Below are 13211 nucleotides of genomic sequence, written 5' to 3' on the forward strand. Positions count from 1 at the left end.
AACCAATCAAAATACTGGATTTGGTGTTTCGAGAACAAATTTTGTACTCCAAGTATTGATAAAGTTTTATGACCGAGACCCCAGAGCTACATCTTATTGGTCACGTGGTTTTTTTTAAAGATAGGATGACGTTAATGCCTGTCGGAAAGCACCTCTGTGTAGTTCAAGCACATCTGTGGACCTATTGAAAATCGGACTAGAATTACGAGTACTACAATGCTTCAAAAGGATGTGTGACAATTAATTTTTAAATTTTCAACGAAGGGTTCAGATTGGACTGTTATTTTTAAGATGTGTATACCAATTGTGCTCGAATCAATATCACGTATTATTCAGGGGCGTCATTCGGGTAATCGAAGACTGTCCGTTGATCTTCGTTTGTATGAAGTAACACATGAAAAAAGTTTGTCGAGTAGCTATATACACAAGCAAAATATGCTCACGTGAATTTCACATAAATTTCAAATGAAATTCATGTGGAAATTTCCACGTGAGATTCACCTCAAACGAGCTTATGCATGAAATTCACGTGAAAATTTTCAAGTGAATTTCACGTGAATTGAGATTCACATGAATCTCAAATGATTTTTTTCACATGAATTACACGTGAACTTTACAAAAATAAAATTTGCATTTTTCATGATTTTAATTTAATTTGAAAATTTAGATGTTATTTGAATTACTTTATTTTAAAAATTCACGTGAATTTCACATGAATTTCACGTGAAACTCACATGAACTGATTTCACGTGACTGAGTTTCACGTATAAGCTCATTTGAGGTGAATTTCACGTAAGATTTACATGAATTTTAATTCACGTGAAATTGATGTGAGTGAAATTTCCCTGTGTAGTTTTCTGGTCCATTGAGAGTTATTTGTAAAAATTTGCTACTAATTTTGTAGAACTTTTTTTGTTTTCACGTTGTCATATTACTTTTTTCAAACAGTATTAAGGATCTAACAAAATAGTTCAGCATTAAAAAAAGATTTACGGTAAAGACAAGAGTCACAATTGTGTGTAATCTCTGAATAAAACTGAAATGCGACAAGATACTTCTTTAAAATTTCCATCGCCGTCTTTTCGAAATTTGCATCAAACCGTGACAAGTTTAGAAGGCAAATAGGCTCTGACTAGCCTTTAAGACGTTTGTGTTTTCGATAAGCCAATGCGGATAGTATCTCGGGAAAGATCTTTGATAGTTGGGTGTTTATTTTCGATTTCCGTGCAGTGTTTAGATAACGTGTGACAAATAATCTATCAAAATTTGAATGGTTAGGTAGCACAAATGGGATTCTTTTGTTTACTGACCCATTCCTCTATATACTGTAAGTGTTCAACATCTCGTCGGATGTTGTATGCACGAAAGAAACCTTTTTATTGATGTTTTTTTTTTCATCTGAAACCCTGGCTGTATGCAATGATTTTAGAACATTGTTATTGATGACTAGATGGGGAGAAAGATATTAGTTTTTTTCTATGATCTTATAGTACAAACAGTCATATTAATACAATCCATAACTGTAATTGTACTTCTGTGTGAGTGTCAAGGAATGTATTCTAAGAGGCAGATAATTGAATTCTATTTATAAATGGCGTTGTTGGTTCTTTTATCCCATTTCATGTCATTTCATGTACGAGAATTTTACTCTTCTTATTCAACATATGAAAAGGCCTTTCCTGACTCTATTGCTATTATATTGACTCGAAGTTAGTGTTATTTTTGAATGTGAAATAATTGCATGCAGTAAAAAGTACATTTTGATAGCTGGACCACTTTGGATTGCCTTCAAACAACAATACAAATAAAATGATAATGTTTAGTTTTATGATAATTTGTCCATGCTGTCATGTTGAACTTTTGACTATTGGCTTGTAAAAAAATAGATTAATATAAGTATGTTTGCAGTATAATATTCGAGATTTTATGTTTGTTCGTGTGTGTCATCGACAAACACATCTATGAATTTGACGATTTTTTTTTATGAAGCAGATTTTGTTTCTTGGTTAAGTTTAACATAACTTTCAACACATTCTTGCAATTTCCTTTAATGAAAACCTGAAGTGCACGAGGTGACCAATGGCATTCGCAACGACATAGTAACTGACAAATTCTATATCATTACCAGTACATGTAAAGACATTGAACCATTATTCCACTAATGAATAGTCAGAAAACGAATATCAAAACAACCAGCGCTTGATTACCTTTGTATTCTACATATACATGATTGTCGTTTGTTGTATCATATTTGTTTTTCGTTTATTGGTTTGTACATAAATCAGGCAGTTAGTTTTTTTTTTTTTTCGTTTGAATTGGTTTTTATTTGTCATTTCAGGGCCTGTTATACCTTATGCTGTTTGGGTTTTTGTTCATTGTTGAAGGCCGTACGGTGCCCTATAGTTGCTAACTTCTACGCCATTTGATCTCTGGCGGAGAGTTGTCTCATTAGCAATTATACCACTTCTTCTTATTTTTATAAGTTTGATTCATGATTCCAATATAATCATTTTATGACTCTTCCCTGTAGACAATGTAATATTTTATAGTTTGATAACACCATAGATCCCAAATATAAAATAGATGGTCAAAAACCAATACTTGCAAATCAATTCTTAAACGCATTCTTTTTACGCCTTCACGTAACAAAACGAATTTTTTTTTCACAATATGTTTATTTTAGAAGAAAAAAATACAAACATATATACATTATAATCTTGAAAATATGTGCATGCATTGATAAATATTTGCTACGTTTTTAATAAATCAAATCGAAATTTCAAATTCTAGTTACGATATCAATGGACCATTAAAAAAAATCTACACAACGCCTTGTCAACATGTCTCTGGAAACTTATATTATGTTTCCAATCGATATATCAAATATGAATATCACAGATGTGCTTAATATGTAAATATCACAGATACACTTGAGATGTAAATATCAATCATGCGCTTGAGATGTAAATATCAAAGATGCGCTTAAGATGTAAATATCACAGATATGCTTGAGATGTAAATATCACAGATAAGCTTATTCGATGTATATATCACAGATGCGCTTAAAATGTAAATATCACAGATAATTATGCTTGAAATATAAATATCACAGATATGCTTAAAATGTAAATATCACAGAAACGCTTGTAAAATGTAAATATCAAATACTTTGTAAAATGTATATATCACAGATACGCTTGTAAAATGTAAGTATCACAGATACGTTTGTAAAATGTAACTATCACAGATACACTTGTAAAATATGTTCGAAATGTAAATTGTAAAAACAAAGGAAATAACAATAATAATAATACTGACAGTAAAAAATAGTAATGTTCCAAATTGAAAAAAATATAATAAAAACTTAAGTTAAAACAAATGCGTAAACTGAATAAATAAAAAAGCAAATAAATTTGAATTGTCACAGATAAGCTTAATTGAGTTAAATGATATGCTTAATTGAATTAAAATGTAAAATATCAGAGATATGCTTTTTTATCACAGATATGCTTACAAATATAGAATTTAGATACAATCAGTATATGACTGCAGCGCTGTAAAACGTAAGTAAATATAATTGATACAGTCGTAAAATTTAAAAATCTTAGATTTGCTCGAACAAGTATAAGATTATAAAGTATTATTGTATTATATATTGTAATGTTCAATTTACTACCAAAGTTTGTTTTAAGTTTCGAATTCATACTTTAAAAAAGTTCAGAGATGATAAAAGTATACACTAAATAAAAATGTGTAACTTGAAAAACAAATGGACGGATTGGACTGAAAAAATTAACAATTGTATAAAAATTCACATAAATATATATATATCACAGATATGCTTCTAAATATGAATAAAATACAAACAATTAATGGACGGATTAGATAAACAAATAACAATTGTATAAAAAAAAAACAACAATATATCACAGACTTGCTTGTAAACGTAACAAAAAAGTTTTGTATAAATGTAAATTTTAAAGATTTAAAAAAAAAAATAATCGTTCGAAAATGTTCTTATTTCTATATATTAATCTTCAATTTGTTTTAAAAGATTCAAAGAAAAAGAATGTTTTTTAAATTGATCAAAATAGAAAATTAAAGTAAAAAAAAAGAATTCAAGGGATATTAAAATAAAATAACGATTAAGGAAAAAATAACAAATGTATAACAATTAAAAAAACATCATATCACAGAAAGCTTATAACAAATTATCACAGAAAACCAGAAAAAAAAATGTTTAAATGTAAATTTCCGTCATATATATTTATAAAATGTAAATATCAAATACGTTTAACTTTGTCAAATGTAAATATCACAGATACGCTAGTAAAAGGTAAATATCAAATATGTTTGTAAAATGTATATATCACAGATTTGCTTATAAATATCACAGATATGCTATTAAATATATTTGTAAAATGTATATATCACAGATACGCTTGTAAAATGTAAATATCACAGATACGCTTGTAAAACATTTCGAAATGTAGAATGTAAATATAAAAACAGAAAATAACAAACTAATACTGATAGTAAAAACTGGTAACTTTCCAAATAAAAAATATAATAAAAACTTAACTTAAAACAAATATAAACCAGAAACAAATGTATAAACTGATAACAAAAGAATAACATACATTCAAATTGTCTCGAATAACTACCGTCGATTAATGACTTTGTGGTACCAGAGGTAAAGTTGATCTTGGTATGATCTTATTTCCACTAAAATCTACATATCTTTCGATTTCTTTCCCATATCTGTCGATTTCTTTCCCATATCTTTTGCCTGATTTTTCCCATATCTTTCGATTTCTTTCCAATATCTTTCGATTTCTTTCTCATATCTTTCTATTTCTCTTCTCTCATTCTTTAGTTAACTGAGCAATCTATTTTATTTCTTTTAAGAATACTTTCGTCGATCACTTGAATGTACTGTACAGGTGGCCAAGGGTGTGTTGTTTGGATGGAGGAATACCGTATGTTCCACTGATACGTCAATAACCTGTAAAAAAAAGAAAAATCTTAACTCCTGTTCTTTCTATTTCTGTTAGTTCATGTTCATTGGTTTTGCGATGTTGGATAATGATATGCATATGATATCATACTTTAAGATCTGGCATCAAACTTAATTCCATACACACAAACACATTTAATAAGATATTACTAAAAACGAACATGCTGTTTATTTAGTCCCTCTTTTTCACCTCATTGAATTTCTCCCTATTAATATCTTGATTTATTATGACTATTGACCACTAGCGAGGTTTCAGCATTTGAACAGGCGGTGGTGAAAAATGTAGCTTTTCTTTTATAAAAAAAACTAAGAATTAAGCTGCTATTACTATCATTATTACTTGACTAAAGTTCAGTTCATATAATAATTTTGTGTACACGTTTCTTTTTTCCACAATTTGGATTTGTGTTTTATTGGTTTCACATAACTTATAATTATATAAAATAAATAACTCGCATACCAGCTACAATGTATGCGAGTCGTTCACTGTTTAAACGAATTGTGTAACAACTTACCTTTTCTGACTTTCTTAGCATTTTTGTTTTCCTGGACATATGTTCTTTTTCTTCCAAATATTCACATATTCTTGCACAGCATATTTCTGATATAGACAAAGAGACAAATTGTTATTTTTTGGAAGACTATAAACTTCTTTATAGTTAAATATGTAATGCAGACAAAACTTTGAAATTAAATGTATATTTAAATAAATTCTATATTTTTACTATTAATTTGCGAAGATATGTTGGTAAATACGATGAAAAGAGACTGAATTTCCATGTTGTTGAATCTATATTAAAGGTGGCATGTATAAAGACTTAAGTTTGCAATTAAACTTTTATTGTCTGAGATCTATATTTATGTACAAGAAAGTAGTACAGGAAGCAATCGACATTTAAAATATATGTTGATTTACATTCTTCAGAAAGCTTTTGTTTTATGAATATTTCAATATAGCATTAGCATTCATTTCCCTCACTGGACTAATAAATTTATCTATTGGTCCCAGTCAGTAACCAAAGAAATCAAATAAAAAAAACATGATGACAAGAACTATGTCAATGTAGGAAAAAAGAAAGACATTTATATGTTAAATGGAGAACATTTTGATATTCCCCTGCCTCTTTCAAATTCAGAAACAGTTTTTGTGTGATGTTTTCACAATGCAGAAGAGGTAACTCGAGGTATTATCTGATTCTTTACATGTATATTCTAAATAGAAATGTAATTTTGACAGAAGAAGTGAAATAAAATGTGTCTGACTTATTTTTCACGTACCTATAAACTATCGATGTTAAATATCGTTAAAAAATAAGACTTTCTGGTCTAGTTCTTATTAGTTTAAGTACAAACTATTTATTTAAATTAAAATTAAAATGTACGCCGTAGTTTTAACTGTGTATGCATATTAATTTGAGGGAAATTGGATATTTGAAAGTGCCAGTATGTTATGGGGTGTTGTCTCTGTAGCTATTATCATTATTATTATTTTAAACCAAGAAACTATGCTAAGTACTAAAAATATAGTAAACTAAAACAACTTAAAAACAAATACAAATATTTTCTTTACAATCGATTTAAATGCATGCGTGTGCAATTAATCATAATACATAATTATTTCATTTACCTTATTACAAAATTCCAACTCGGTAAGCGATCCCCTTCCATTTGATCGATGTTTTTTCATGTTGCTTCCTTCCATCACGAATGATAATTTAGCGAACGTACATATTTATATCTCTGAATGTTATAATCCCAAATATAAAATACAAACATATTTAAACATGTTTGATAATTAGGCTATTCATTTTTTAAATAGACAATTAATTAGCATAAACGTAATTTAAATGCATGTCACTAGATTATGATAAGAGGATAAAAAATAATAAATAAACAATTGACACCATGTTGTTTTACCCTTACACAAATTCATTAGACTTTTTCACCTGCTGATATCCCCGTCTTGTTCCGACAAGTACAAAGTGAACAACTTTTCACCATTTTAATAATTACATTTTTCTGCTTATTTGTTTTATATTTCATAAATACGTGTTATCTGGGACTAAAACATGAAAGGACTTGAAACGTCTAGTAGTAATCAACAATAATTTATTTTTTTAGTGTCCCAAAGCTACTTATTTATTGGTCCCTGATATAATACACGAAATTGATATATAAAATGGGTAAATTGTCACAAAATAAATTTGAACGGTTTATTTGAACTATTGGATTTCATCTGAGATTACTACAAAATGTATAACACATATGTGTTAAAGTAATCTTAGATTTCATCTTTCTTTATTCTTTGTATAGTTTTTTAGTAAATCGTGTCTAAAAATAGATTGACTTTATCTGGTTATTCAAGTGATCTTGTTAATTGGTTGTTTTAATTAATCCTATTACTTAGTAAACAATGTCACTATCCACTGTCTGCAGATGACACTGAAGATTTTTTTGAAGATCATTTGAAAATGCATTAATCAACACAATGGTTTTCAGTCAGATGTCAACATGTCATTACATCTTATACTAATGTAGTTTTTGGAAACATGCATATTTGAGTTAACAGCAAACTATTGTCGTCCATCTTGACTAATTTACATTTTCTTGTAGTAAAGAAATATTGTATGATATTCCTAGAACAAAAGACTTAATAGATATATAAACAGCCTACGTATCATTGACTTACAAGACTTGTCAACCAAGTACAACAAATGTTGAGTAAAAGCAGTTAAGCAGCAATTGTTTTTAACTTCATATTTATAAAAAAAAGAAATGAAAAAGAAAATAGGCCAAAAGGTTCAAATGTTACTAGACAAAAACATTTATTATAAATCTATTAACACAACTTTGGTAATTTAAAGTTTTTTAATTAAAATATATGTTGCTAAACTTTTGTTTTACTCAGTATATTATGATAGTTGCTGGGTATCTTAAGTTCGGTAATATGTACATGGATACCATTTTCAAGATGAGGACATGTTTCTTATTATTGTAAAAAAAAATCCATTAAATAAGAATGATAATAAAATGTGTAAAGTATCGAAAGAAAAGCTCTTTAGGTCCAATTGGATATTTTCCAGTGACCAATATTACACTTTTTACATCTTAAATAACAACACGAATCGGATTCTGTTTTAAAACTAGAGAAGTCCAGACAGTGTCTACTCTTTAGTCCATTACTGGAGGTTTGGGTCGAACAGAATAAAATCTACAAAACAGGTTATATTAGGTAAACACAGAAACTTCAAATAGACACATTATTGTATGGATTCGTTAACGCGAAGAGAGTTCGGTTCTCCCGACATAGGATAGGCTAGGGAAGATGAAGGTAACAAGGAAAGAAGTTTAACCCACCACATTTCGTGACTGTATTCACAGTATACAAACAAATTGAAGTTCAGACAAAAATCAATATTGATTATAGCAAGTGAGTCTCCGTGAAAGCGGGTGATTAGTAGTGATTTGAAGTGATACCACTCATATATACAATCTTATCGTATTAAATCTATATGCATATACACAGAGACATATTTCAGAGAGATTCATTAACAATCACAGCATTCACTGTGCAAACTCTCCACCAACAAAGAATCCCCTTTTGTGTATTGAAAGTATAGCTGTCAATTCAACAAGTTGTTCTTCATTGCCCGCCTATAAGTTCTCTTTATTGATCAAGTTTGTTTATGGTGATTAGAGAACTTTTCTATGTTGTCCAATATTTTTATAGATCATTTATTTTGTCTTGAATATCTATACCCTCAAATGTTTAAAAGAATCATTTCGTCTTTCATAGTTTGTTGCAAGTACATTTGACACAGGCACACAGGCACTCGCGATTATTTTACAAATTTGTAATTGGTATAATCTTTGATTTTATTGTGCAAATCTGCATGTCAATATCATGTTACTGTCCAATGACCTTCCCATTGTTTTGCTCTTTCAACTTATAAGTTTTGACACTGCTTAGTACCTACCATGGTTATGCATACGTTTTATATAGGTTCATTTTAACTGACTATACATGGTAAAGCAAGTCGTTGTTATATTTTTAGATTATGGACAAGATGTTTCGGTCTATTTCTTTATCAGAGTTTCATTTGAACTGTTCAAAGATATGAACCTGCTCGAGCAGTATCTGTATCTGTTTATAGACTGAAGATATGTACATTGTTATAATTCCATGTTCATTGTTAGAATTCCATGTACATTGTTAGAATTCCATGTACATATGTTCATTTGTGTATGATACTTGTGATCCTTAGCCTTTCCAGATTTATGTCCCTTTGAACTAAAAGACTATGTACAATTCTATTTTGTCTTAAAAGTTTAACAACGATTGATCTTTTAACTATACCACTTCTTCTTTCTAAAACAATTAAGACAATTATGGCAATTAACATTACTTAACTTGAATGACCTCGAATATGTCTAGTCTAAAAATGAAATGCAAAAAGAATTCATTTGATGCTACCATTCAACAAACTTGATCGTGGTTACTTAAAAGCATAAAAGTTCACAAGTTTTACACATTTTTAATTATATTGGATAACCTCCGTCAATAAACTCAACGAAAGAGAGAAAAAGAAATAAAAGAGTACCGACTTTGGCAAATCGCCATTGAATTATTCTTTAAAACTAAGCATTTCATTTTATAGCTATATGTTAATACAATTGGCACACTCTTTTGAAAAGGTATTTTATCATTTTTAGTGTAATATCCCCAAAGACCATGTGTAAGTATTATCCACAATGAAAAATGCAACCAAGAGCGGGCTAAAACAAAACTTTAAATGTCAGGAGGTTAGGGGTTCCGCCCTCTAGACCCTTAACTAAGGCGCTTTTGTGCACTCTCTTTGGACCATTTAGCTTTCTAGATGCCAGTCTATTTTACTCGCTTACACAAATCTTCGATCTGCCGCTGAAAATGTCATCGTTTCATCCAGATAAGTGAATAGGTTGGGTTTTTTTTTCAGGCTGAATTAAGGCAAATTACTTCAGTATCTAGATCTTGAAGTACGCAATCTCTATAAATTGTTGCAGGTGCTTCTAGACACTAACATACTTTACCATAATAAGACAATTAAACTGGCTCTTCTTTTAAGTTCATGTCTAGATAACCATTTATTGTTTTTTGTTTAACTACCTTTAATATGAGACTGTTTGAATTTGTACTTCTCTTTCTCACGGCATTCTGATAAATTTAGGTTTCTCTGTATTACAAATTTGTAAAATGTTTACTCCGCAACAGCTAGTTTATGAAAACAAATCTATTTTATCCAAAGCGAAATAATAAATGTTTTCAGTTAAAGGTAATTGCTTAAATGAAAATTTCAAAAGCCTCTGTGAATGTTTTTATATGATTTCTAAAGGATAAGTTTCACACTGACTTCATAAATGACGCTTGTTTTTTTCTCTCTCTAAACAAGGAAAGAGGCGGAAGATATTTAAAACTCAACTGTAAAACTCACTGACAACGCCATGGCAAAAACCGAAAGACGATGAAAAGACAAAAAAGTCAACCAATCACTACATAGAAAACTTAAGATTGAGCAACAAGAACCCCACCAACAACTGATGCTGATCTCCGGTGTCCCAGGAGAGTAAATAGATGCTGCTCCACTAGTGACACGCGTCTAAACAATTTATATTTATGTAGTAAATAAATGCAAATACTAGATATTTTTTCAGTGTTATTGAATTAAACGTATTATTTTTTTTGTGGAATAACTTTAAAAAAAAATATTCAACGAGTAACGGAACAACACATTAATTCACGAATGTCATAGAGTTAATTTTCAGCACTTTTCGGACACGATTGGATTTTATTGATATTTGAATTCCCGATTACTCGTTCTATTTATTACATTGACCGTGGGCCTTATATAGGAAATACAACAGAAAATATTATATAAATAACACATAGCTGAGAGGGTGATAGAGCAGATTGTTACCCCGAGAAAACATTGTCAACTGATGCGAAGCCAAGGTTGACAATGTCTTTTCGAGGGGTAACAATCTGCTCTATCACCCTCTCAGATATGTGTTATTTAATTTATTATACTGAATATTCTGTTATTACTATCTATTGAGTTTCAAATCAAAAGAAATACAATATGACGTCTTGTACATAACAACCGTATTCAATAAAGCGCACATTTGATCAAGCGTCTTCGTGACGGGTAATAGAGTAAATTGTCTCCCTCGTATCAAACCAATCAATGTCTGGCATTTTGACATGAAGTATAATAAAAGGAACTGACAACATCCGTTGTTGTATGACGTCACAGGAGTGAAATTATCGGATTTATTTTACATGTGAAATAATCGGTTTTGATTTAACTGGGAAATCACAATATTTCATTGCAACCAATGTAATAATTATAGGTTTCATAACGAGTGAGAATTGGATATTATCAGATTATTACATGACATTTTTCATATCAGATGTATTATCAGCTCAAGGTTCAATATCAGCCCAAGAGCCGAAGGCTCAAGGGCTGATATTGACCGAGGGATGATAAAACATCGGATATGAAAAATGACATGTTATGGTCTTTTTATCATAATAATTATGCTTCAACAACGGAGAAAAATAACAGTTTTATTTATTGATCATTTTAAGTGGTTCTCAAGTAGAAGTTCAAACAGTGAAAATTAAGATTACGGACGTCGGACGCCAAATGTTATACATCCGATATGAAATCTTTCTTGCAGATGCCTCAACAGAGGAAAAAAACAACAGTTTAATATAATTTTATATTGACGATAAAAAAATATCAACCAACCATAATGAACACTGTTTGGAAAGGTCAATATTTGTAAAGTAACTTTCCAAATTATGCTGGAAACTTTGAAAAAATGCATTTATTGTATTAATAATTTTGTTTGTTGTTTTTTTGTTTGTTTGTTTTTTTTTTTTTTGCATTTTACATAATATATTTTCCTGTTTCCTATAATACTTGTTTTTTACCCTACTTTCTTATGTTTTTTCACTGAAAATGTACCATGGAGGTGTATTTTCCGGAATTTGCCGAGTAGCCTTAATTCTCCATTACAATAGGATGGACAACTAGAAGTCACACAACACTGAGTAGACAGAAACTTGTGCAGAATATTGAGTTTTAGATATCATAAATTGGTCAAGACTTTATTGAATTCAGTTACATTAAAAGAGGAATTTATAAGGGAATAATAATACTGGTGGAAAGAGTTTTAACAAAATGAAGTATTTCATAACCGATTTTTATAAATAAAACAAAGAAGACTAAAGTATAGAAATTCGGATCTTTCTCTCTGCATTAATAATCTGATTGACTATAGTTTTAATAAATATCAAGAAACAATCCGTTGATAAGTTGCTTTCTGTGATAAGTAACGAACGATTAAAGTAGGACTGGGATTGTAGTTATGACATATAAAACTGTGGCCTTATGTGACACAGTTTATTCGTACCCAAGTCATGATATAGTCGGTAAAACTTAAAAAGACGGCCTGGCTTCTATATCAGCAGGGCTAGTACTTTGAACTTGCTTTCAGTAACTGAATTAATTCTTTGAAAGAGTTATTTGTGGGCGTTTTTTCTTGACTTTTTGTTGTTTATTAGATATAGCTGGAATTTCCATTATATCTTTCTTCACTTACAGAAATAAAATGTGTTCACACATAAGCCTAATTTGAACCAAATATCCGGTAAAACTTCCTATTATTTTTTCATTGTTATTTTCTGAAGATCAAAATTGTTTATAGTTTTATTGTTTGGCCGCTTGAAAAAACAATTTTGAAACAAAATACTCTCTGGTAGTTCGGGTTTGTTGGGTGGATCACAACATTTTGTCAATATAACGGAACCATAAATAACTGCATGTCATACACGTGGGAGGTTTAACTATCTATAAAAACCAGGTTTAACCCACCATTTTCTTCGGAAAATGCCTGTACCAAGTCAGAAATATAACAGTTGTTTTCCATTCGTTCTGTTGGTTGATATGGTCGAGCGTTTGGTTTTGTAAGGTTTTATGGACTTCCCCCTTTTCCAATTTGCTTTGTAGTTTGGTATTTTTGTTGATACCTGTTGTTTTCCGTTTTGGTTTCAAGAAGCACCGTAACGGAAGTAAGTCGTTTTTAACTTTATTGCAGGTCATCCTTTCTTAAGGTTAAATGCTAATGATCTAAACTCTTTGTTTTACCGAGG

This window comes from Mytilus californianus, unplaced genomic scaffold, assembly GCF_021869535.1.
Source record: "Mytilus californianus isolate M0D057914Y unplaced genomic scaffold, xbMytCali1.0.p SCAF_6, whole genome shotgun sequence".
NCBI classification, from domain to species: domain Eukaryota; kingdom Metazoa; phylum Mollusca; class Bivalvia; order Mytilida; family Mytilidae; genus Mytilus; species Mytilus californianus.